The sequence below is a fragment of the Mchenga conophoros genome, linkage group LG14 (assembly GCF_057382185.1).
Source record: "Mchenga conophoros isolate Kocher_MC1m ecotype Shallow Benthic linkage group LG14, M_conophoros_male_GT1.1, whole genome shotgun sequence".
In the NCBI taxonomy this organism is placed as follows: domain Eukaryota; kingdom Metazoa; phylum Chordata; class Actinopteri; order Cichliformes; family Cichlidae; genus Mchenga; species Mchenga conophoros.
Genome location: NC_140539.1, coordinates 6,135,375 through 6,160,872, shown reverse-complemented (window position 1 = coordinate 6,160,872; position 25,498 = coordinate 6,135,375). Strand labels below are relative to the sequence as shown.

The following is a 25,498-nucleotide window of genomic DNA, read 5'->3' as shown; positions in this document are numbered from 1 at the left end:
CAAACCGTTTCCGTTATAAAGTAGGGAGCCAGCAATTAAAATATACAGCTGGTTGAGTACGGAAGAGAAATATAAACACTCTTAGTTGATTATTATATGAATAATAAAACCTTTAAAAAAGACAATACTCTGACACTTTATGAAGACCATGAAAAAGCCTTTATTTCACCACGTTAGTGCGTTTCTAGCTATTACATGCATTTGAATGGAGTTCTCTCACGAAACAAAGTAGAGGTTTTCATTATGTGAATAACTTGAAAATCTTAGCACATATAGCTGCAAAACCTGTTTGCATAGCACGGGGATATTGAATTGTATAAGATAAAGCCATGAATACGTATATCCGAATCTTCTATCAAAAGTTACACCGATTTATATGAAGTTGTGCAAAAAGGCTTTATTTCACCACGTTAGTGCGTTTCTCGCTATTACATGCATTTGAATGGAGTTCTCGCCCGACACAAAGTATAGCTTTTCATTATGTGAATAACTTGAAAATCTTAGCTCAAATAGCTGCAACACCTGTTTGCATAGCACGGGGATATTGAATTCTATAAGATAAAGCCATGAATACGTATATCTGAATCTTCTATCAAAAGTTACAGCTGTCTTTATGAAGACCATGAAAAAGGCTTTATTTCACCACGTTAGTGCGTTTCTCGCTATTACATGCATTTGAATGGAGTTCTCGCCCGACACAAAGTATAGGTTTTCATTATGTGAATAACTTGAAAATCTTAGCTCAAACAGCTGCAAAACCTTTTTGCCCAGCACGGGGAAATTTAATTCTATAAGATGAAGCCATAAACATGTGTGTCTGAGTCGTCTATCAAAAGTTACACCGCTTTATATGAAGTTGTGCAAAAACGCTTTATTTCGCCAAGACAGTGCGTTTCTGACGATTACATGTATTTGAATGGGGAACTCGCACGAAACAAAGTATAGGTTTTCATTATGTGAATAACTTGAAAATCTTAGCTCAAACAGCTGCAAAACCTTTTTGCCCAGTACGGGGATATTGAATTCTATAAGATAAAGCCATGAATATGTATTTCTGAGTCTTCTATCAAAAGTTACAGCTGTCTTTATGAAGACCATGAAAAAGGCTTTATTTCACCACGTTAGTGCGTTTCTCGCTATTACATGCATTTGAATGGAGTTCTCGCCCGACACAAAGTATAGGTTTTCATTATGTAACTTGAAAATCTTAGCTCAAATAGCTGCAAAACCTGTTTGCATAGCACGGGGATATTGAATTCTATAAGATAAAGCCATGAATACGTATATCTGAATCTTCTATCAAAAGTTACACCGATTTATATGAAGTTGTGCAAAAACGCTTTATTTCGCCAAGACAGTGTGTTTCTGACGATTACATGCATTTGAATGGGTAACTCGCACGAAACAAAGTATAGGTTTTCATTATGTGAATAACTTGAAAATCTTAGCTCAAACAGCTGCAAAACCTGTTTGCCCAGCACGGGGATATTGAATTCTATAAGATAAAGTCATGAATATGTATTTCTGAGTCTTCTATCAAAAGTTACAGCTGTCTTTATGAAGACCATGAAAAAGGCTTTATTTCACCACGTTAGTGCATTTCTCGCTATTACATGCATTTAAATGGAGTTCTCGCCCGACACAAAGTATAGGTTTTCATTATGTAACTTGAAAATCTTAGCTCAAATAGCTGCAAAACCTGTTTGCATAGCACGGGGATATTGAATTCTATAAGATAAAGCCATGAATACGTATATCGAATCTTCTATCAAAAGTTACACCGATTTATATGAAGTTGTGCAAAAACGCTTTATTTCGCCAAGACAGTGCGTTTCTGACGATTACATGCATTTGAATGGGGAACTCGCACGAAACAAAGTATAGGTTTTCATTATGTGAATAACTTGAAAATCTTAGCTCAAACAGCTGCAAAACCTTTTTGCCCAGCACGGGGATATTGAATTCTATAAGATAAAGCCATAAATATGCATTTCTGAGTCTTCTATCAAAAGTTACAGCTGTCTTTATGAAGACCATGAAAAAGGCTTTATTTCACCACGTTAGTGCGTTTCTCGCTATTACATGCATTTGAATGGAGTTCTCGCCCATCACAAAGTATAGGTTTTCATTATGTGTATAACTTGAAAATCTTAGCTCAAACAGCTGCAAAACCTGTTTGCCCAGCACGGGGATATTGAATTCTATATGATAAAGCCATAAATATGTATTTCTGAGTCTTCTATCAAAAGTTACAGCTGTCTTTATGAAGACCATGAAAAACGCTTTATTTCACCACGTTAGAGCGTTTCTCGCTATTACATGCATTTGAATGGGGAACTCGCACGAAACAAAGTATAGGTTTTCATTATGTGAATAACTTGAAAATCTTAGCTCAAACAGCTGCAAAACCTGTTTGCCCAGCACGGGGATATTGAATTCTATAAGATAAAGCCATGAATACGTATATCTGAATCTTCTATCAAAAGTTACACCGATTTATATGAAGTTGTGCAAAAACGCTTTATTTCGCCAAGACAGTGCGTTTCTGACTATTACATGTATTTGAATGGGGAACTCGCACGAAACAAAGTATAGGTTTTCATTATGTAACTTGAAAATCTTAGCTCAAATAGCTGCAAAACCTGTTTGCATAGCACGGGGATATTGAATTCTATAAGATAAAGCCATGAATACGTATATCTGAATCTTCTATCAAAAGTTACACCGATTTATATGAAGTTGTGCAAAAACGCTTTATTTCGCCAAGACAGTGCGTTTCTGACGATTACATGCATTTGAATGGGTAACTCGCACGAAACAAAGTATAGGTTTTCATTATGTGAATAACTTGAAAATCTTAGCTCAAACAGCTGCAAAACCTGTTTGCCCAGCACGGGGATATTGAATTCTATAAGATAAAGCCATGAATATGTATTTCTGAGTCTTCTATCAAAAGTTACAGCTGTCTTTATGAAGACCATGAAAAAGGCTTTATTTCACCACGTTAGTGCGTTTCTCGCTATTACATGCATTTAAATGGAGTTCTCGCCCGACACAAAGTATAGGTTTTCATTATGTAACTTGAAAATCTTAGCTCAAACAGCTGCAAAACCTGTTTGCCCAGCACGGGGATATTGAATTCTATAAGATAAAGCCATGAATACGTATATCTGAATCTTCTATCAAAAGTTACACCGATTTATATGAAGTTGTGCAAAAACGCTTTATTTCGCCAAGACAGTGCGTTTCTGACGATTACATGCATTTGAATGGGTAACTCGCACGAAACAAAGTATAGGTTTTCATTATGTGAATAACTTGAAAATCTTAGCTCAAACAGCTGCAAAACCTGTTTGCCCAGCACGGGGATATTGAATTCTATAAGATAAAGCCATAAATATGTATTTCTGAGTCTTCTATCAAAAGTTACAGCTGTCTTTATGAAGACCATGAAAAAGGCTTTATTTCACCACGTTAGTGCGTTTCTCGCTATTACATGCATTTAAATGGAGTTCTCGCCCGACACAAAGTATAGGTTTTCATTATGTAACTTGAAAATCTTAGCTCAAATAGCTGCAAAACCTGTTTGCATAGCACGGGGATATTGAATTCTATAAGATAAAGCCATGAATACGTATATCTGAATCTTCTATCAAAAGTTACACCGATTTATATGAAGTTGTGCAAAAACGCTTTATTTCGCCAAGACAGTGCGTTTCTGACGATTACATGCATTTGAATGGGGAACTCGCACGAAACAAAGTATAGGTTTTCATTATGTGAATAACTTGAAAATCTTAGCTCAAACAGCTGCAAAACCTTTTTGCCCAGCACGGGGATATTGAATTCTATAAGATAAAGCCATAAATATGTATTTCTGAGTCTTCTATCAAAAGTTACAGCTGTCTTTATGAAGACCATGAAAAAGGCTTTATTTCACCACGTTAGTGCGTTTCTCGCTATTACATGCATTTGAATGGAGTTCTCGCCCATCACAAAGTATAGGTTTTCATTATGTGTATAACTTGAAAATCTTAGCTCAAACAGCTGCAAAACCTTTTTGCCCAGCACGGGGATATTGAATTCTATATGATAAAGCCATAAATATGTATTTCTGAGTCTTCTATCAAAAGTTACAGCTGTCTTTATGAAGACCATGAAAAAGGCTTTATTTCACCACGTTAGAGCGTTTCTCGCTATTACATGCATTTGAATGGGGAACTTGCACGAAACAAAGTATAGGTTTTCATTATGTGAATAACTTGAAAATCTTAGCTCAAACAGCTGCAAAACCTGTTTGCATAGCACGGGGATATTGAATTCTATAAGATAAAGCCATGAATACGTATATCTGAATCTTCTATCAAAAGTTACACCGATTTATATGAAGTTGTGCAAAAACGCTTTATTTCGCCAAGACAGTGCGTTTCTGACGATTACATGTATTTGAATGAGGAACTCGCACGAAACAAAGTATAGGTTTTCATTATGTGAATAACTTGAAAATCTTAGCTCAAACAGCTGCAAAACCTTTTTGCCCAGTACGGGGATATTGAATTCTATAAGATAAAGCCATGAATATGTATTTCTGAGTCTTCTATCAAAAGTTACAGCTGTCTTTATGAAGACCATGAAAAAGGCTTTATTTCACCACGTTAGTGCGTTTCTCGCTATTACATGCATTTGAATGGAGTTCTCGCCTGACACAAAGTATAGGTTTTCATTATGTGAATAACTTGAAAATCTTAGCTCAAATAGCTGCAAAACCTGTTTGCATAGCACGGGGATATTGAATTCTATAAGATAAAGCCATGAATACGTATATCTGAATCTTCTATCAAAAGTTACACCGATTTATATGAAGTTGTGCAAAAACGCTTTATTTCGCCAAGACAGTGCGTTTCTGACGATTACATGCATTTGAATGGGGAACTCGCACGAAACAAAGTATAGGTTTTCATTATGTGAATAACTTGAAAATCTTAGCTCAAACAGCTGCAAAACCTGTTTGCCCAGCACGGGGATATTGAATTCTATAAGATAAAGCCATGAATATGTATTTCTGAGTCTTCTATCAAAAGTTACAGCTGTCTTTATGAAGACCATGAAAAAGGCTTTATTTCACCACGTTAGTGCGTTTCTCGCTATTACATGCATTTGAATGGAGTTCTCGCCCGACACAAAGTATAGGTTTTCATTATGTAACTTGAAAATCTTAGCTCAAATAGCTGCAAAACCTGTTTGCATAGCACGGGGATATTGAATTCTATAAGATAAAGCCATGAATACGTATATCTGAATCTTCTATCAAAAGTTACACCGATTTATATGAAGTTGTGCAAAAACGCTTTATTTCGCCAAGACAGTGCGTTTCTGACGATTACATGCATTTGAATGGGTAACTCGCACGAAACAAAGTATAGGTTTTCATTATGTGAATAACTTGAAAATCTTAGCTCAAACAGCTGCAAAACCTGTTTGCCCAGCACGGGGATATTGAATTCTATAAGATAAAGCCATAAATATGTATTTCTGAGTCTTCTATCAAAAGTTACAGCTGTCTTTATGAAGACCATGAAAAAGGCTTTATTTCACCACGTTAGTGCGTTTCTCGCTATTACATGCATTTAAATGGAGTTCTCGCCCGACACAAAGTATAGGTTTTCATTATGTAACTTGAAAATCTTAGCTCAAATAGCTGCAAAACCTGTTTGCATAGCACGGGGATATTGAATTCTATAAGATAAAGCCATGAATACGTATATCTGAATCTTCTATCAAAAGTTACACCGATTTATATGAAGTTGTGCAAAAACGCTTTATTTCGCCAAGACAGTGCGTTTCTGACGATTACATGCATTTGAATGGGGAACTCGCACGAAACAAAGTATAGGTTTTCATTATGTGAATAACTTGAAAATCTTAGCTCAAACAGCTGCAAAACCTTTTTGCCCAGCACGGGGATATTGAATTCTATAAGATAAAGCCATAAATATGTATTTCTGAGTCTTCTATCAAAAGTTACAGCTGTCTTTATGAAGACCATGAAAAAGGCTTTATTTCACCACGTTAGTGCGTTTCTCGCTATTACATGCATTTGAATGGAGTTCTCGCCCATCACAAAGTATAGGTTTTCATTATGTGTATAACTTGAAAATCTTAGCTCAAACAGCTGCAAAACCTTTTTGCCCAGCACGGGGATATTGAATTCTATATGATAAAGCCATAAATATGTATTTCTGAGTCTTCTATCAAAAGTTACAGCTGTCTTTATGAAGACCATGAAAAAGGCTTTATTTCACCACGTTAGAGCGTTTCTCGCTATTACATGCATTTGAATGGGGAACTTGCACGAAACAAAGTATAGGTTTTCATTATGTGAATAACTTGAAAATCTTAGCTCAAACAGCTGCAAAACCTGTTTGCATAGCACGGGGATATTGAATTCTATAAGATAAAGCCATGAATACGTATATCTGAATCTTCTATCAAAAGTTACACCGATTTATATGAAGTTGTGCAAAAACGCTTTATTTCGCCAAGACAGTGCGTTTCTGACGATTACATGTATTTGAATGAGGAACTCGCACGAAACAAAGTATAGGTTTTCATTATGTGAATAACTTGAAAATCTTAGCTCAAACAGCTGCAAAACCTTTTTGCCCAGTACGGGGATATTGAATTCTATAAGATAAAGCCATGAATATGTATTTCTGAGTCTTCTATCAAAAGTTACAGCTGTCTTTATGAAGACCATGAAAAAGGCTTTATTTCACCACGTTAGTGCGTTTCTCGCTATTACATGCATTTGAATGGAGTTCTCGCCTGACACAAAGTATAGGTTTTCATTATGTGAATAACTTGAAAATCTTAGCTCAAATAGCTGCAAAACCTGTTTGCATAGCACGGGGATATTGAATTCTATAAGATAAAGCCATGAATACGTATATCTGAATCTTCTATCAAAAGTTACACCGATTTATATGAAGTTGTGCAAAAACGCTTTATTTCGCCAAGACAGTGCGTTTCTGACGATTACATGCATTTGAATGGGGAACTCGCACGAAACAAAGTATAGGTTTTCATTATGTGAATAACTTGAAAATCTTAGCTCAAACAGCTGCAAAACCTTTTTGCCCAGCACGGGGATATTGAATTCTATAAGATAAAGCCATAAATATGTATTTCTGAGTCTTCTATCAAAAGTTACAGCTGTCTTTATGAAGACCATGAAAAAGGCTTTATTTCACCACGTTAGTGCGTTTCTCGCTATTACATGCATTTGAATGGAGTTCTCGCCCATCACAAAGTATAGGTTTTCATTATGTGTATAACTTGAAAATCTTAGCTCAAACAGCTGCAAAACCTTTTTGCCCAGCACGGGGATATTGAATTCTATATGATAAAGCCATAAATATGTATTTCTGAGTCTTCTATCAAAAGTTACAGCTGTCTTTATGAAGACCATGAAAAACGCTTTATTTCGCCAAGACAGTGCGTTTCTGACGATCACATGAATTTGAATGGGGAACTCGCACGAAACAAAGTATAGGTTTTCATTATGTGAATAACTTGAAAATCTTAGCTCAAACAGCTGCAAAACCTTTTTGCCCAGCACGGGGAAATTGAATTCTATAAGATGAAGCCATAAACATGTGTGTCTGAGTCGTCTATCAAAAGTTACACCGATTTATATGAAGTTGTGCAAAAACGCTTTATTTCGCCAAGACAGTGCGTTTCTGACGATTACATGCATTTGAATGGGGAACTCGACCGAAACAAAGTATAGGTTTTCATTATGTGAATAACTTGAAAATCTTAGCTCACACAGTTGCAAAACCTTTTTGCCCAGCACGGGGATATTGAATTCTATAAGATAAAGCCATAAATATGTATTTCTGAGTCTTCTATCAAAAGTTACAGCTGTCTTTATGAAGACCATGAAAAAGGCTTTATTTCACCACGTTAGAGCGTTTCTCGCTATTACATGCATTTGAATGGGGAACTCGCACGAAACAAAGTATAGGTTTTCATTATGTGAATAACTTGAAAATCTTAGCTCAAACAGCTGCAAAACCTGTTTGCCCAGCACGGGGATATTGAATTCTATAAGATAAAGCCATGAATACGTATATCTGAATCTTCTATCAAAAGTTACACCGATTTATATGAAGTTGTGCAAAAACGCTTTATTTCGCCAAGACAGTGCGTTTCTGACTATTACATGTATTTGAATGGGGAACTCGCACGAAACAAAGTATAGGTTTTCATTATGTAACTTGAAAATCTTAGCTCAAATAGCTGCAAAACCTGTTTGCATAGCACGGGGATATTGAATTCTATAAGATAAAGCCATGAATACGTATATCTGAATCTTCTATCAAAAGTTACACCGATTTATATGAAGTTGTGCAAAAACGCTTTATTTCGCCAAGACAGTGCGTTTCTGACGATTACATGCATTTGAATGGGTAACTCGCACGAAACAAAGTATAGGTTTTCATTATGTGAATAACTTGAAAATCTTAGCTCAAACAGCTGCAAAACCTGTTTGCCCAGCACGGGGATATTGAATTCTATAAGATAAAGCCATGAATATGTATTTCTGAGTCTTCTATCAAAAGTTACAGCTGTCTTTATGAAGACCATGAAAAAGGCTTTATTTCACCACGTTAGTGCGTTTCTCGCTATTACATGCATTTAAATGGAGTTCTCGCCCGACACAAAGTATAGGTTTTCATTATGTAACTTGAAAATCTTAGCTCAAATAGCTGCAAAACCTGTTTGCATAGCACGGGGATATTGAATTCTATAAGATAAAGCCATGAATACGTATATCTGAATCTTCTATCAAAAGTTACACCGATTTATATGAAGTTGTGCAAAAACGCTTTATTTCGCCAAGACAGTGCGTTTCTGACGATTACATGCATTTGAATGGGTAACTCGCACGAAACAAAGTATAGGTTTTCATTATGTGAATAACTTGAAAATCTTAGCTCAAACAGCTGCAAAACCTTTTTGCCCAGCACGGGGATATTGAATTCTATAAGATAAAGCCATAAATATGTATTTCTGAGTCTTCTATCAAAAGTTACAGCTGTCTTTATGAAGACCATGAAAAACGCTTTATTTCACCACGTTAGAGCGTTTCTCGCTATTACATGCATTTGAATGGGGAACTCGACCGAAACAAAGTATAGGTTTTCATTATGTGAATAACTTGAAAATCTTAGCTCAAACAGCTGCAAAACCTGTTTGCCCAGCACGGGGATATTGAATTCTATAAGATAAAGCCATGAATACGTATATCTGAATCTTCTATCAAAAGTTACACCGATTTATATGAAGTTGTGCAAAAACGCTTTATTTCGCCAAGACAGTGCGTTTCTGACGATTACATGCATTTGAATGGGTAACTCGCACGAAACAAAGTATAGGTTTTCATTATGTGAATAACTTGAAAATCTTAGCTCAAACAGCTGCAAAACCTGTTTGCCCAGCACGGGGATATTGAATTCTATAAGATAAAGCCATAAATATGTATTTCTGAGTCTTCTATCAAAAGTTACAGCTGTCTTTATGAAGACCATGAAAAAGGCTTTATTTCACCACGTTAGTGCGTTTCTCGCTATTACATGCATTTAAATGGAGTTCTCGCCCGACACAAAGTATAGGTTTTCATTATGTAACTTGAAAATCTTAGCTCAAATAGCTGCAAAACCTGTTTGCATAGCACGGGGATATTGAATTCTATAAGATAAAGCCATGAATACGTATATCTGAATCTTCTATCAAAAGTTACACCGATTTATATGAAGTTGTGCAAAAACGCTTTATTTCGCCAAGACAGTGCGTTTCTGACGATTACATGCATTTGAATGGGGAACTCGCACGAAACAAAGTATAGGTTTTCATTATGTGAATAACTTGAAAATCTTAGCTCAAACAGCTGCAAAACCTTTTTGCCCAGCACGGGGATATTGAATTCTATAAGATAAAGCCATAAATATGTATTTCTGAGTCTTCTATCAAAAGTTACAGCTGTCTTTATGAAGACCATGAAAAAGGCTTTATTTCACCACGTTAGTGCGTTTCTCGCTATTACATGCATTTGAATGGAGTTCTCGCCCATCACAAAGTATAGGTTTTCATTATGTGTATAACTTGAAAATCTTAGCTCAAACAGCTGCAAAACCTTTTTGCCCAGCACGGGGATATTGAATTCTATATGATAAAGCCATAAATATGTATTTCTGAGTCTTCTATCAAAAGTTACAGCTGTCTTTATGAAGACCATGAAAAAGGCTTTATTTCACCACATTAGAGCGTTTCTCGCTATTACATGCATTTGAATGGGGAACTTGCACGAAACAAAGTATAGGTTTTCATTATGTGAATAACTTGAAAATCTTAGCTCAAACAGCTGCAAAACCTGTTTGCATAGCACGGGGATATTGAATTCTATAAGATAAAGCCATGAATACGTATATCTGAATCTTCTATCAAAAGTTACACCGATTTATATGAAGTTGTGCAAAAACGCTTTATTTCGCCAAGACAGTGCGTTTCTGACGATTACATGTATTTGAATGAGGAACTCGCACGAAACAAAGTATAGGTTTTCATTATGTGAATAACTTGAAAATCTTAGCTCAAACAGCTGCAAAACCTTTTTGCCCAGTACGGGGATATTGAATTCTATAAGATAAAGCCATGAATATGTATTTCTGAGTCTTCTATCAAAAGTTACAGCTGTCTTTATGAAGACCATGAAAAAGGCTTTATTTCACCACGTTAGTGCGTTTCTCGCTATTACATGCATTTAAATGGAGTTCTCGCCCGACACAAAGTATAGGTTTTCATTATGTAACTTGAAAATCTTAGCTCAAATAGCTGCAAAACCTGTTTGCATAGCACGGGGATATTGAATTCTATAAGATAAAGCCATGAATACGTATATCTGAATCTTCTATCAAAAGTTACACCGATTTATATGAAGTTGTGCAAAAACGCTTTATTTCGCCAAGACAGTGCGTTTCTGACGATTACATGCATTTGAATGGGGAACTCGCACGAAACAAAGTATAGGTTTTCATTATGTGAATAACTTGAAAATCTTAGCTCAAACAGCTGCAAAACCTTTTTGCCCAGCACGGGGATATTGAATTCTATAAGATAAAGCCATAAATATGTATTTCTGAGTCTTCTATCAAAAGTTACAGCTGTCTTTATGAAGACCATGAAAAAGGCTTTATTTCACCACGTTAGTGCGTTTCTCGCTATTACATGCATTTGAATGGAGTTCTCGCCCATCACAAAGTATAGGTTTTCATTATGTGTATAACTTGAAAATCTTAGCTCAAACAGCTGCAAAACCTTTTTGCCCAGCACGGGGATATTGAATTCTATATGATAAAGCCATAAATATGTATTTCTGAGTCTTCTATCAAAAGTTACAGCTGTCTTTATGAAGACCATGAAAAAGGCTTTATTTCACCACATTAGAGCGTTTCTCGCTATTACATGCATTTGAATGGGGAACTTGCACGAAACAAAGTATAGGTTTTCATTATGTGAATAACTTGAAAATCTTAGCTCAAACAGCTGCAAAACCTGTTTGCATAGCACGGGGATATTGAATTCTATAAGATAAAGCCATGAATACGTATATCTGAATCTTCTATCAAAAGTTACACCGATTTATATGAAGTTGTGCAAAAACGCTTTATTTCGCCAAGACAGTGCGTTTCTGACGATTACATGTATTTGAATGAGGAACTCGCACGAAACAAAGTATAGGTTTTCATTATGTGAATAACTTGAAAATCTTAGCTCAAACAGCTGCAAAACCTTTTTGCCCAGTACGGGGATATTGAATTCTATAAGATAAAGCCATGAATATGTATTTCTGAGTCTTCTATCAAAAGTTACAGCTGTCTTTATGAAGACCATGAAAAAGGCTTTATTTCACCACGTTAGTGCGTTTCTCGCTATTACATGCATTTGAATGGAGTTCTCGCCTGACACAAAGTATAGGTTTTCATTATGTGAATAACTTGAAAATCTTAGCTCAAATAGCTGCAAAACCTGTTTGCATAGCACGGGGATATTGAATTCTATAAGATAAAGCCATGAATACGTATATCTGAATCTTCTATCAAAAGTTACACCGATTTATATGAAGTTGTGCAAAAACGCTTTATTTCGCCAAGACAGTGCGTTTCTGACGATTACATGCATTTGAATGGGGAACTCGCACGAAACAAAGTATAGGTTTTCATTATGTGAATAACTTGAAAATCTTAGCTCAAACAGCTGCAAAACCTGTTTGCCCAGCACGGGGATATTGAATTCTATAAGATAAAGCCATGAATATGTATTTCTGAGTCTTCTATCAAAAGTTACAGCTGTCTTTATGAAGACCATGAAAAAGGCTTTATTTCACCACGTTAGTGCGTTTCTCGCTATTACATGCATTTGAATGGAGTTCTCGCCCGACACAAAGTATAGGTTTTCATTATGTAACTTGAAAATCTTAGCTCAAATAGCTGCAAAACCTTTTTGCATAGCACGGGGATATTGAATTCTATAAGATAAAGCCATGAATACGTATATCTGAATCTTCTATCAAAAGTTACACCGATTTATATGAAGTTGTGCAAAAACGCTTTATTTCGCCAAGACAGTGCGTTTCTGACGATTACATGCATTTGAATGGGTAACTCGCACGAAACAAAGTATAGGTTTTCATTATGTGAATAACTTGAAAATCTTAGCTCAAACAGCTGCAAAACCTTTTTGCCCAGCACGGGGATATTGAATTCTATAAGATAAAGCCATAAATATGTATTTCTGAGTCTTCTATCAAAAGTTACAGCTGTCTTTATGAAGACCATGAAAAACGCTTTATTTCACCACGTTAGAGCGTTTCTCGCTATTACATGCATTTGAATGGGGAACTCGACCGAAACAAAGTATAGGTTTTCATTATGTGAATAACTTGAAAATCTTAGCTCAAACAGCTGCAAAACCTGTTTGCCCAGCACGGGGATATTGAATTCTATAAGATAAAGCCATGCATACGTATATCTGAATCTTCTATCAAAAGTTACACCGATTTATATGAAGTTGTGCAAAAACGCTTTATTTCGCCAAGACAGTGCGTTTCTGACGATTACATGCATTTGAATGGGTAACTCGCACGAAACAAAGTATAGGTTTTCATTATGTGAATAACTTGAAAATCTTAGCTCAAACAGCTGCAAAACCTGTTTGCCCAGCACGGGGATATTGAATTCTATAAGATAAAGCCATAAATATGTATTTCTGAGTCTTCTATCAAAAGTTACAGCTGTCTTTATGAAGACCATGAAAAAGGCTTTATTTCACCACGTTAGTGCGTTTCTCGCTATTACATGCATTTAAATGGAGTTCTCGCCCGACACAAAGTATAGGTTTTCATTATGTAACTTGAAAATCTTAGCTCAAATAGCTGCAAAACCTGTTTGCATAGCACGGGGATATTGAATTCTATAAGATAAAGCCATGAATACGTATATCTGAATCTTCTATCAAAAGTTACACCGATTTATATGAAGTTGTGCAAAAACGCTTTATTTCGCCAAGACAGTGCGTTTCTGACGATTACATGCATTTGAATGGGGAACTCGCACGAAACAAAGTATAGGTTTTCATTATGTGAATAACTTGAAAATCTTAGCTCAAACAGCTGCAAAACCTTTTTGCCCAGCACGGGGATATTGAATTCTATAAGATAAAGCCATAAATATGTATTTCTGAGTCTTCTATCAAAAGTTACAGCTGTCTTTATGAAGACCATGAAAAAGGCTTTATTTCACCACGTTAGTGCGTTTCTCGCTATTACATGCATTTGAATGGAGTTCTCGCCCATCACAAAGTATAGGTTTTCATTATGTGTATAACTTGAAAATCTTAGCTCAAACAGCTGCAAAACCTTTTTGCCCAGCACGGGGATATTGAATTCTATATGATAAAGCCATAAATATGTATTTCTGAGTCTTCTATCAAAAGTTACAGCTGTCTTTATGAAGACCATGAAAAAGGCTTTATTTCACCACGTTAGAGCGTTTCTCGCTATTACATGCATTTGAATGGGGAACTTGCACGAAACAAAGTATAGGTTTTCATTATGTGAATAACTTGAAAATCTTAGCTCAAACAGCTGCAAAACCTGTTTGCATAGCACGGGGATATTGAATTCTATAAGATAAAGCCATGAATACGTATATCTGAATCTTCTATCAAAAGTTACACCGATTTATATGAAGTTGTGCAAAAACGCTTTATTTCGCCAAGACAGTGCGTTTCTGACGATTACATGTATTTGAATGAGGAACTCGCACGAAACAAAGTATAGGTTTTCATTATGTGAATAACTTGAAAATCTTAGCTCAAACAGCTGCAAAACCTTTTTGCCCAGTACGGGGATATTGAATTCTATAAGATAAAGCCATGAATATGTATTTCTGAGTCTTCTATCAAAAGTTACAGCTGTCTTTATGAAGACCATGAAAAAGGCTTTATTTCACCACGTTAGTGCGTTTCTCGCTATTACATGCATTTGAATGGAGTTCTCGCCTGACACAAAGTATAGGTTTTCATTATGTGAATAACTTGAAAATCTTAGCTCAAATAGCTGCAAAACCTGTTTGCATAGCACGGGGATATTGAATTCTATAAGATAAAGCCATGAATACGTATATCTGAATCTTCTATCAAAAGTTACACCGATTTATATGAAGTTGTGCAAAAACGCTTTATTTCGCCAAGACAGTGCGTTTCTGACGATTACATGCATTTGAATGGGGAACTCGCACGAAACAAAGTATAGGTTTTCATTATGTGAATAACTTGAAAATCTTAGCTCAAACAGCTGCAAAACCTTTTTGCCCAGCACGGGGATATTGAATTCTATAAGATAAAGCCATAAATATGTATTTCTGAGTCTTCTATCAAAAGTTACAGCTGTCTTTATGAAGACCATGAAAAAGGCTTTATTTCACCACGTTAGTGCGTTTCTCGCTATTACATGCATTTGAATGGAGTTCTCGCCCGACACAAAGTATAGGTTTTCATTATGTGTATAACTTGAAAATCTTAGCTCAAACAGCTGCAAAACCTTTTTGCCCAGCACGGGGATATTGAATTCTATATGATAAAGCCATAAATATGTATTTCTGAGTCTTCTATCAAAAGTTACAGCTGTCTTTATGAAGACCATGAAAAACGCTTTATTTCGCCAAGACAGTGCGTTTCTGACGATCACATGAATTTGAATGGGGAACTCGCACGAAACAAAGTATAGGTTTTCATTATGTGAATAACTTGAAAATCTTAGCTCAAACAGCTGCAAAACCTTTTTGCCCAGCACGGGGAAATTGAATTCTATAAGATGAAGCCATAAACATGTGTGTCTGAGTCGTCTATCAAAAGTTACACCGATTTATATGAAGTTGTGCAAAAACGCTTTATTTCGCCAAGACAGTGCGTTTCTGACGATTACATGCATTTGAATGGGGAACTCGACCGAAACAAAGTATAGGTTTTCATTATGTGAATAACTTGAAAATCTTAGCTCACACAGTTGCAAAACCTTTTTGCCCAGCACGGGGATATTGAATTCTATAAGATAAAGCCATAAATATGTATTTCTGAGTCTTCTATCAAAAGTTACAGCTGTCTTTATGAAGACCATGAAAAAGGCTTTATTTCACCACGTTAGTGCGTTTCTCGCTATTACATGCATTTGAATGGAGTTCTCGCCCGACACAAAGTATAGGTTTTCATTATGTGAATAACTTGAAAATCTTAGCTCAAACAGCTGCAAAACCTGTTTGCCCAGCACGGGGATATTGAATTCTATAAGATAAAGCCATGAATACGTATATCTGAATCTTCTATCAAAAGTTACACCGATTTATATGAAGTTGTGTAAAAACGCTTTATTTCGCCAAGACAGTTGAATGGGGAACTCGCACGAAACAAAGTATAGGTTTTAATTTGTGAATAACTTGAAAATCTTAGCTCAAACAGCTGCAAAACCTATTTCCTCAGCACTGAGATGCTGAATTCTATAAGGCAAAGCCATAAATATATATGTGTGTGTGATTCTTCTATCAACAGTTACAGCTATCTTCTTGAAGTTGATACTGGCCCAGGGTCAGTGTAAAATACAATCCTAGCTGTGTGAACAAAGCTTGGCTCCTTTAATCCTGCATGACAAACCTCAGGATGCAGGTTATTATTGCTCTTTCCTGCTGGCACACCTGAGAGTCAGCTAGAAACTTACAGTGACGTGGACATCATGCAAAGACTGCCAGACTCTGTAATATTGTGAATGATCAGTGACTCAAGTTAACACTAAACTTTAAACAGTACCTCTGTGTCTCTGTGTGCTGAACATTTAGGATTGAGTCTGCATTGACTTTATTTATTGAGACTTTAATGTGTTAAAAGCAGGTTGAAGACGGCTCAGAAACATTTGAAGATTAAAATTTAGCATTATAGCTTCTGGTGGTTTGTAAAGCCTCTACTCAGCTGTAGTTTTTGTTATTAATTTATGTTTGTTGTTGTTTAACACAGATTTCAGAAGAACAAATATGCTTAATAGTTTAACTAGATTTCATCTGTCAGTGTGGGACTGCTGAGTCACCTGAAGAACTCATTTCATTCATTCTCCACATGATGTTCATTTACAGAAATGTTTCACAGGAACTGATTCCTCCCAAAAGGGTGAACTAGTGTGTTTCCATAGATTATCTCTGTATGAATGTACTTTTAAATGAAGGCAAGTGTCTGTCCTTTTTTGTTCCTCAGTTACAGTACGTGATATCTTGATATCAGGCGGTCAACACTGGGGGAAGACAAGAAGCAGACGTACTTCCAAGAGGGAGCTGCAGTGAGGACACAGCCAGGTCACTGAGGTCAGAGGTCAGAATCTGAAACAGCTCAGGTTTATATTTTAGGGGTTATAATAAATCTAAATGTATTTATGAAGAAACCTTTAAATAATAGTCATAATTATGATTATTATAAGAAATATCAAACATTTAAGTGGATTTTCTGTTACACATATTGTGTTAGCCCTGCAAGGTATCTCAAGGTATCTAATCAAAATGTAAGTAATAATTATAAAATGGGAAAGCAGAAATAAGTGTGACATAAATGTAAATGTGTGAGCTGACATAGAGGACAGCTACATGTAGTCTGAAAAACCTTTGTTGTCAAGTTTGCAGGTATATCAGCACGAGACATTCTTACATAGAAGAGTCTGTTAAAGTCTCTAACTCAGCGAAGCATTATTGGTCCCATCTGTCTGGATAAATATAGTAAGTTAATGTATGTCCATTTATTGACACATTTTCTTAAGTGCTTATCCAGTTCAGGATCACAGTGGAGCTGCAGCTGGATATGTTCACTAAATAAACCTTACAAAAGTTAACAATAAACCTGCATCCATGTACGTTGTTGTCCACAGGATGAGAAAATCAAACTGGAACACTGTGGAACATGTTAATAAATGTTTGTGTGTTTATGCCTGTGTCTTTCACAGGAGGCGCTGGAAGGTTTCCCTAATAGTTCCTGGTGAATCAAAGCAGAACCATAAAGGTTGCTGGACTGCATGATGGCCTTACCCCTGAGCCGTCATCCTGTTAAAGGAGGAACCAGTTAGAAGCTGTTTTCAAAGTAGCTGAGCAGATTTCATCTCAAGTAAGCGATTAACTGTTTGTTCATCTGTTCTGCCACTTAAAGAGCATTTAAGGACGTCTTTCGAGTGTCCAGCTGAATTAATTCTACTGGCTCTCATGGTCATTTGTTATTATAGACATATTTTTCATGTTCATCCAGCTATTTAGTAAATTCTATCTATTTAGTAATATCCGTCAGCTATAAAATGTAATATAAATATAAAAAATATCTAAATATCTCCTGCACTTTATATTTTAATGATGTAAGTCTGTTATCGTGTTATATTAGCATTCCTCACATATCAGTGAGATGCTGTACAGTACAATCTTACTGACGCAGCAGAGGGATAACGACGGCTATTCAACATCGTTACACGACACATTCAAGCTGCATGACACAGACAAAGTGACTAAATCATCTTTTTTGTGGTTTATTGTCTTCAAACCAGCAGACAAAGCCAATTGCAGAAGATGTCGGAGAAGAACTTCAGGCCGTGGACTGAAAATATATTTTTTTCTTGTTATCAAAAGACATTTGGAGTGGCAGCTTCTGCAACTGGTTGCACTAAAGTAAAGCTTACAGTCTAAGAAACCACAGTGTTGATATTCAGCACAAAGAGAAAAGCTCACTTGTTTGAATTTATTTACAATCATAGTTTTATAAATTCTGACTGTAAACATCTTTTACAGCTTTGATATTGTTTGACACTAGATATCAGGTTTAATTTAAAGGTTTCTGTGTCCCAATGAGCCATTTACACTGACCAGTGTTTCACTTTAACTGTAACACATTCATTATTTAGTTCCAACATTTCTAAGAGAAATAACTGAATGTAAAAAATGGCAGCCCTCAGGCCAGGTTTAATTGATAGAGATATATGCATGCATTGTGAAATTTATGTAGCCCATATAATTGTTATTCACCTAATCATGGCATACCCACCCCTTCCTCCCTAGTTAACTGCAACCCAAAAGAACTAGTGGGGCTATTTACACACTCACAACCAGTGTGGGGTAAAAAGAGCCACCAAAATGCTGTCAGCCACAGATGTGCTAGAAGAGTTAGAAACTCTACTTATGGAGAAACTTTCTAAGTCTAACAGGGGACAGGAACTCCTGCCCAAATAACATGATATAACCCCACATACAGCCCAGCCATAAAATGAACCAAGTCATTTAATTAAAGACAGCATGGGACCAAATGCATGTAACCAGCCTGCACCAACCTGGCATTTCTTCCTCCTGAATTAAATGAATGAATGGATGAAAGTTAAATGACTACAAACCTAAAGCCACTAGTTCCCACACTGGAGCTCCCTGACACTGTGTGTTAACCGTATTTAGCTTGAATCAACAGTTGTAACAGGCTAAGCCACTTGAAACACTGCATTGAATTTGTTCCTGTCTTAATGATTTCAGCTGACTGGTTTCAACTCAGATGTTCTGCTTTGTCCTTTCAGTAGATCAAATCAGCTCGTGCTGCTTCTGCTTCCAATTTAATGGCAAGAAGAAGAAGAAGAATGCTTCAGTGAAGTGGCGTTCATGGTCTCAGTGAACAGTCACGGTCACACACTGCATGTGGTTTTAAAAGCAACATGTCTGTTCAGTACAACGATCGAGATGTGTAATATTAGTGCAGCTACGGTTTGTTCTTGAACATCAGTTCTGTTTTCTACTTTGATCACTTAGACCAAAAAAGTGTTGTTTTCAGATTCTTTCTTTTAAATCTCATTTTTTATTACAATTAGTTTCACATAAATGTTAGTGTTTCCTTTATGATCTTTTAATGCTTACACTACACTGTACACATTAGAGACATTTCTGTTACCTGTTTCTGTTGACTCAGAGTTGTGAAATGTTCTTTTATTTAATGCACAATATGAAGTTCATAATTTTCTTACAAATAAAACTCTAATGACAAACATGAACAGCTGTGCTTATTTCTGAGACATGAGTTTTTGAATGTGTTCATATTTACACAGTGTGCATTTGTATGCTGAAACTGTAATGGTGAACCTGAGGTGATGGTCAACAGAAGGCAAATATATATCAATATAAAACAATATTGAAGTAATGTCTTTACCCCCTGCAGAGTGTGGACGCTGTGCACTCAATCACCTTATTCACTGTAGTAAACATGCACCGCTAGCTCACGTGACTGACTGTCTACATGGTTACATCGTATATTATTAGCTATGTAAACAGCTTCCATAGATACCGCCATAGCTCTCTGCAGCTGTAACACTTTCACACTTTGCAAATCATTTCACGATTTTGATAGTTATGAAGACAGAATATGTTTTTAAGGTAAAGCTAGGCGGTTGCTATGGTGGTTGCTGTGGACTTGGCTGGACCGCGTCCGATTCCTGTTATTAGCTGTCCGCCGTAGGAAGGCTGCATTCCATTTACAAGTAGTGACATTCTGCCGCAACTCGAACTCAAACCCCACTTTGTTCTTTAATTATAGGCCTTTTATAGCCGTTCATGACACGCACACACACACATAAAGCACTTTGCCTCACCATGAGAATGGAACTTTACCTAAGCTAACCTTTAAAATATCTGATAAAGGATAGAAAAATGAAGCAACCAGAGATTTAATGATGAAGACTCTGGGTTCTGTAGTGACCTGAATGACTCTTTGCATACAATTTACTGAAGAGGACTTTAGAATGCACTTTACATTTAGACTGTTGCTGTTTAATTTTTTACATTGTTGCGGTGTTATGTCATGAATAAGGTTCACCTGCTGGGGGTTTGATGGATCAGATCATCATAATCAATGGGTCCTGAGGTGGGCGGGACTGTCTCTGGTGATGTCACCATGAAGGAACAGCATCTGGCACGTGTTGCTGAAACATCCCAGTACACTGGTGTAGTTTCCTCTCCAGCTGTTTGACATTTGACACTTCAACATTAAGGGGAAGAAGAAGAAACAGTGTTAGGTCAGGTGACCACATGGTTTCTAAAGTAACTGACAGGAAGTAACCAGGCCGTTAGAAATGGATGGCATGTGTTTAGAGTTACTGGAGTTGGGTAACTCTACTTACCAAAAGCAGAAGCACACAGATGACAGATCAGATGCTGAATGCTGCAGGAACATGCTCGTGCGGTGGTCATTCAGTGCTGCTCCGGCAGGTTAGACAGTCCAAGACTGATATGCTGCCCATCTGAGAGTTTGAAAACACACATGCAAAGATTTATTTTGTATTACAGTCAAAGTTGGATGTTCATTTTTGTCCTTTAAAAATGTTTGTGTATTTGAAAGCACTAACATTTAAGGATGACTTGGATCGTCTCCTTTAAAGGGGAGACAAGTGTATCCACTGATCTACGTCACTTTACCTGGATGATGACTCCTCTCCCCCTCACTCAGAAACACTCCTAATATAACCAAGCAAATAAATAATATTGAAGATTTACTTACATCATTACAAAAACATCAAAAACATCTCCCTTTGATTCTATTTCTCCATTCCTGCTGAACATCAGGCAACAAATATCTCAATAAATCACAGTAAAATGTAAAGCACATGTTTTCTCTGCTTTGTCTAACCTCAGCAGAGCCTCTGTCAAGAAAAACATATCTGTAAGCATAAAACAAATATACATTTCATAACACGTCACTGGACAAACCTCGGTCAGTTGATTTCCTCTGTGCAGTGCAGATGAACATCAGTCAGCAAGTCAAGGTGGTGAGATGGACTGGTGTCCTTTGTGACTCTGCTGGTTCTTCTGAGGAAACACCACCGTCTCTCCACACCGTCACCATCTGTGAGCACAAACTGCTGCTCTGCTCTGCCAGCATGTAGGAAATCACATATCACACACACAGGGGTGAAGAAACATTAGAGCTCAACTTTGGATACTTTAGATCTAAACAGATCAAAGTCGCTCTTAGCTTCAACAATCAGTGAATAGACAAACAATGATACCATACTGATTCTGTATGAATACAATATGGTATTTTCAATACAGGTGTCAAATTAATTCATTAAAACTAATACAGATATATGTATATATATATTTTTTTTTGATAAATTCGTTTGCTAAATTATAAGAATATTTTTTTTTTCATTTAACAATTGCAACTGAAAGAAATTAAATATTGAACAAAAATATTTTGTCACATTCTGAGCATGCTCAGCATGCTGAAAGACTTGAAGTTGCTACAGATTTTAAGAAGTGATAATTATAGGGAAAAAACTTCTCTTTTTCATCCGTTTAATCAAACATTTGATGCCTTAGATGTCTCAGTCTATAGCGTTCTGCAACTACAACTAACCTGAGGCTTGGATTTGGCTGCAGGTGCCCCTGTACATCCTTCTCAGCAGCACACATGTGGGTACCATTTAATCACACTTCTTCCTGAGCTTTGCTTCATCACAAGACCAAAGGTGGCATCCCGTGTCACGGTCATATCATCATCCAGAAGAAACATTTGAAGAAACATCATGGAGAAGAAACATTTACGCGCCTCCTGGTTTTGTTTTCTGATCCTGCAAAAAGACTGAGGACAACAAAGCCCAGAGAACACGAGATACACAATATCCAACATTCAGACTCAACAGCCTCCATAAATGAAGAGCACCAGGTTGGTTCAGTTATAGTAGATATGAGCATACTTCACATTACTGGGTATGAATAATAATCAAGAGACAAACTTTAAAGATGCAGAGCATGATGTCCCATCATCAGACTGTAAACAAACATCCACCAGGCTTCTTTGCTGGCAAAATTGATGATTCTCCTATCAGGGATCAGTAGAGTGTATTAACCTGTGGTATAAGCAGCAGTCACTGAAATATTACTGTTTCAGATAAGAAATCTAGCACATAAAAGCCAGGGTGGGAGGGATCTCTGCAAACTGACTTACCTCTGCAAGTGTGAAGCTCAACAAAAATCTGACTCTCCAGTCACAGACAAACAAAAACTCCAGCTGGGAGATAGAAAATGCTGTCTGGGTCTTGCTGGATGTTGCTGGTCAGAGTCCACACATTAGCAGAGTGCTTCTTGGTCCCACTGACCCATATGGACAGTGACTGTGGAGAACTGTTCTGGAAAACAGAAAAGAGAATTAAAATAACAAAAAGCCAAAGAGGATTTCCACAAAGACTCTCTTGGAATCAACAATCAAAAAATCACTGGTTCATATTTCAATTAAATATGAACAGGTTCCTTAAATGTACATTCAGATCTGATTTAATTTAATTTCCTTCACACAGCACATTCGTCCAGGCTGACAGGTAAACATAGAATTAATCTCAGGTAACATGACTCATAGTAGAGATTCAGTAAGAAAGATTGTTAGCTCTAATATTATTACCACACAATCGAGGGACACACCAACAGCTCAGATTTCTAGAACTATTTAAACAAATGTCTTCTGAATATTCAATTCAGGTTCACAGTGGGTGGGTGGGGGGGGGGGGGGGGGGGGTGGGGGGGGGTCATGGAATTTTTAAAATAAAGTCTGCAACACAGAAAGAGCTGTGATCATGCTATTTATTACTGCGCACAGGAGAGCAAACACACATCAAACATCACAGTTCAGTCATGTCAGCTCTGCCACTTCACGTGTCTCGCTATGAAACCTAACGGATCAATGGTTTTGTGCCCTTGGCGTTATCAGCACCTGTAAAGGGAGTTGTTTTCTCAAACTGCTGAAGTAAGTTCATCTAGTTTTAGAAACTTTCATTGAACAGTCTATAACAGTGTCACAACTAAGCATATGCGTAAGCACTTAAATGCTTTAAATGAGAATAACATAAAATTTCTATTACAGTAGTCATAGGTAGAGCACACCTGGACAGGTCACCAGTCTGTTAGAGGACTAACACAGATGCAGCCTGACTCAATCCTAAATGTTCAGCACACAGAGACACAGAGGTACCGTTTAAAGTTTAGTGTTAACTTGAGTCACTGATCAGTCACTGATCTTGAGTCACTTAAGCTTAATTTATAACAGTATTTATAACAGTATTATAACAGTATTTATAACAGTATATAACAGTATTTATAACAGTATGTTTGCACTGAAGCACCGCAGCAATTTCCTAATGTTGTAAACCCGCTCAACATTTGGCAATAAAATCCTTTCTGATTCTGATTCTGATTTGCAGTATTACAGAGTCTGGCAGTCTTTGCATGATGTCCACGTCACTGTACGTTTCTAGCTGACTCTCAGGTGTGACAGGTGTGCCAGCAGGAAAGAGTAATAATAGCCTGCATTCTGAGGTTTTTCATGCAGGATTAAAGGAGGCTTTGTTCACACAGCTAGGATTGTATTTTACACTGACCCTGGGTCAGTATAAGTATCATACAGTTTAAACGAAGCACTGAAACTTGCACATATTTATTACAGATGCACTGAAGCTAATCGAGATATTTGCTGTCAGTCTGTGGCTGCGATTAATAATAATAATATAGTAATGGATTGGATTTATATAGCGCTTTTCAAGGCACCCAAAGCGCTTTACAATACCACTATTCATTCACTCTCACATTCATACACTGGTGGAGGCAGCTAAAGTTGTAGCCACAGCTGCCCTGGGGCAGACTGACAGAAGCGAGGCTGCCATATCTCGCCATCGGCCCCTCTGATTAAACACTTTACTGGAAACTTTATTAACTAGTAACTTCATCAGTCATGACAGAAACTAATATTTCTGTGCTAACATCGTTTCAAATGTAACAGCTTTACTCCAATATAAGCTAACGTTTACACCGTAACTTTAAGCTAGCACCATAAAGACGGTAAAACACGTAATAACATCTACAAATGCATCTTAAAGCTGTTATATTAGCACTCGGTGTATTACTAACATAGCCACATTAACATTATTGACACTCGCTGACTTTTAATAGTCATTCTATAAATGCTGTCCGTTTAAACGGTATTACCTGTAAACACTGCTGTATCCACCGGATTGCAGCCAGAGTGGATTCTGGAGTCTTCCCACGCTCCTGTTAGTGGTCCTCCATCTGGATGGATGATAACAACCTTCTGAACAATCTAGCAGGAGATGGTCAATATCTATGGGACTGATTTGTGCTAATAACGCCCATTGTATGGACTGATAACAGCCGAAGCGGGTGAATAAAGTCACCCAGTCGCTAGCTGTGCCATTACCCAGCATACACCAGCACAATATTAGGCACAGCACCACCATAGACATTTTCAGTGGTTTTGAATGCAGGACATGGTTATCTTACCTTGTAAAATGCATGACAATAAAACAGCTAACCACCATAAAATGGTATTGTGTGTGTATGTATGTGCATGTGTGTGTGTGTGTGTGTGTGTGTGTGTGTGAGAGAGAGAGAGAGAGAGAGAGAGAGGGGGGGGGGGAGATCAAAGGCGTGCGTTTATGTTTTTTCTTGATCAAGAGTGTGCCTCCTCTCTCTTATTGGATGTATGGTATAGCATGTTTATTCAGGTGCACCTTTGAAGTCTATGAGAATACTTTGCAGCCTGGTCTGAGTGGTCATTTCTGCACAGACACAATGAAGCGTGCACTCAGTTTAGAGGAGGCTGTTGCTGCAGTTTTGCACTCTCCACAAGCAGTGGAGATACTTCTGACAGCGAAGAAGAATTTTTGCCAGGCACCGAGGAGCTTTGCAGCTCATGTGCGGAGGAGGAGAAGGAGAAGGAGGAAGAAGAGCAGGAGGAAGAGACAAGGCTGGAGGATGGCCAGTGGAGATCTAAAAATGGAGAAATCATGTGGCAACCCACACACGAAGAGGTCCTGCCATTTTTTCCTCCC

The 25,498-nt window shown here is 37.1% G+C and overlaps 1 pseudogene across 1 annotated transcript in view; it reads right to left on the bottom strand.

Annotated features, from left to right (window-relative positions):
• The window catches only part of LOC146559146 (uncharacterized), a 30,461-nt pseudogene extending 5,736 nt beyond the window's left edge, over positions 1 to 24,725 (bottom strand). Inside the window, exons 1-7 of the transcript XR_014888294.1 lie at positions 24,636 to 24,725; positions 22,609 to 22,789; positions 22,018 to 22,482; positions 21,369 to 21,530; positions 21,078 to 21,116; positions 20,783 to 20,902; positions 20,479 to 20,640 (exon numbers count right to left, since the gene is read on the bottom strand). The product of XR_014888294.1 is annotated as an uncharacterized LOC146559146 (transcript). The remainder of the gene's footprint in view (positions 1 to 20,478; positions 20,641 to 20,782; positions 20,903 to 21,077; positions 21,117 to 21,368; positions 21,531 to 22,017; positions 22,483 to 22,608; positions 22,790 to 24,635) is intronic.
• Positions 24,726 to 25,498: the final 773 nt, after the last annotated feature.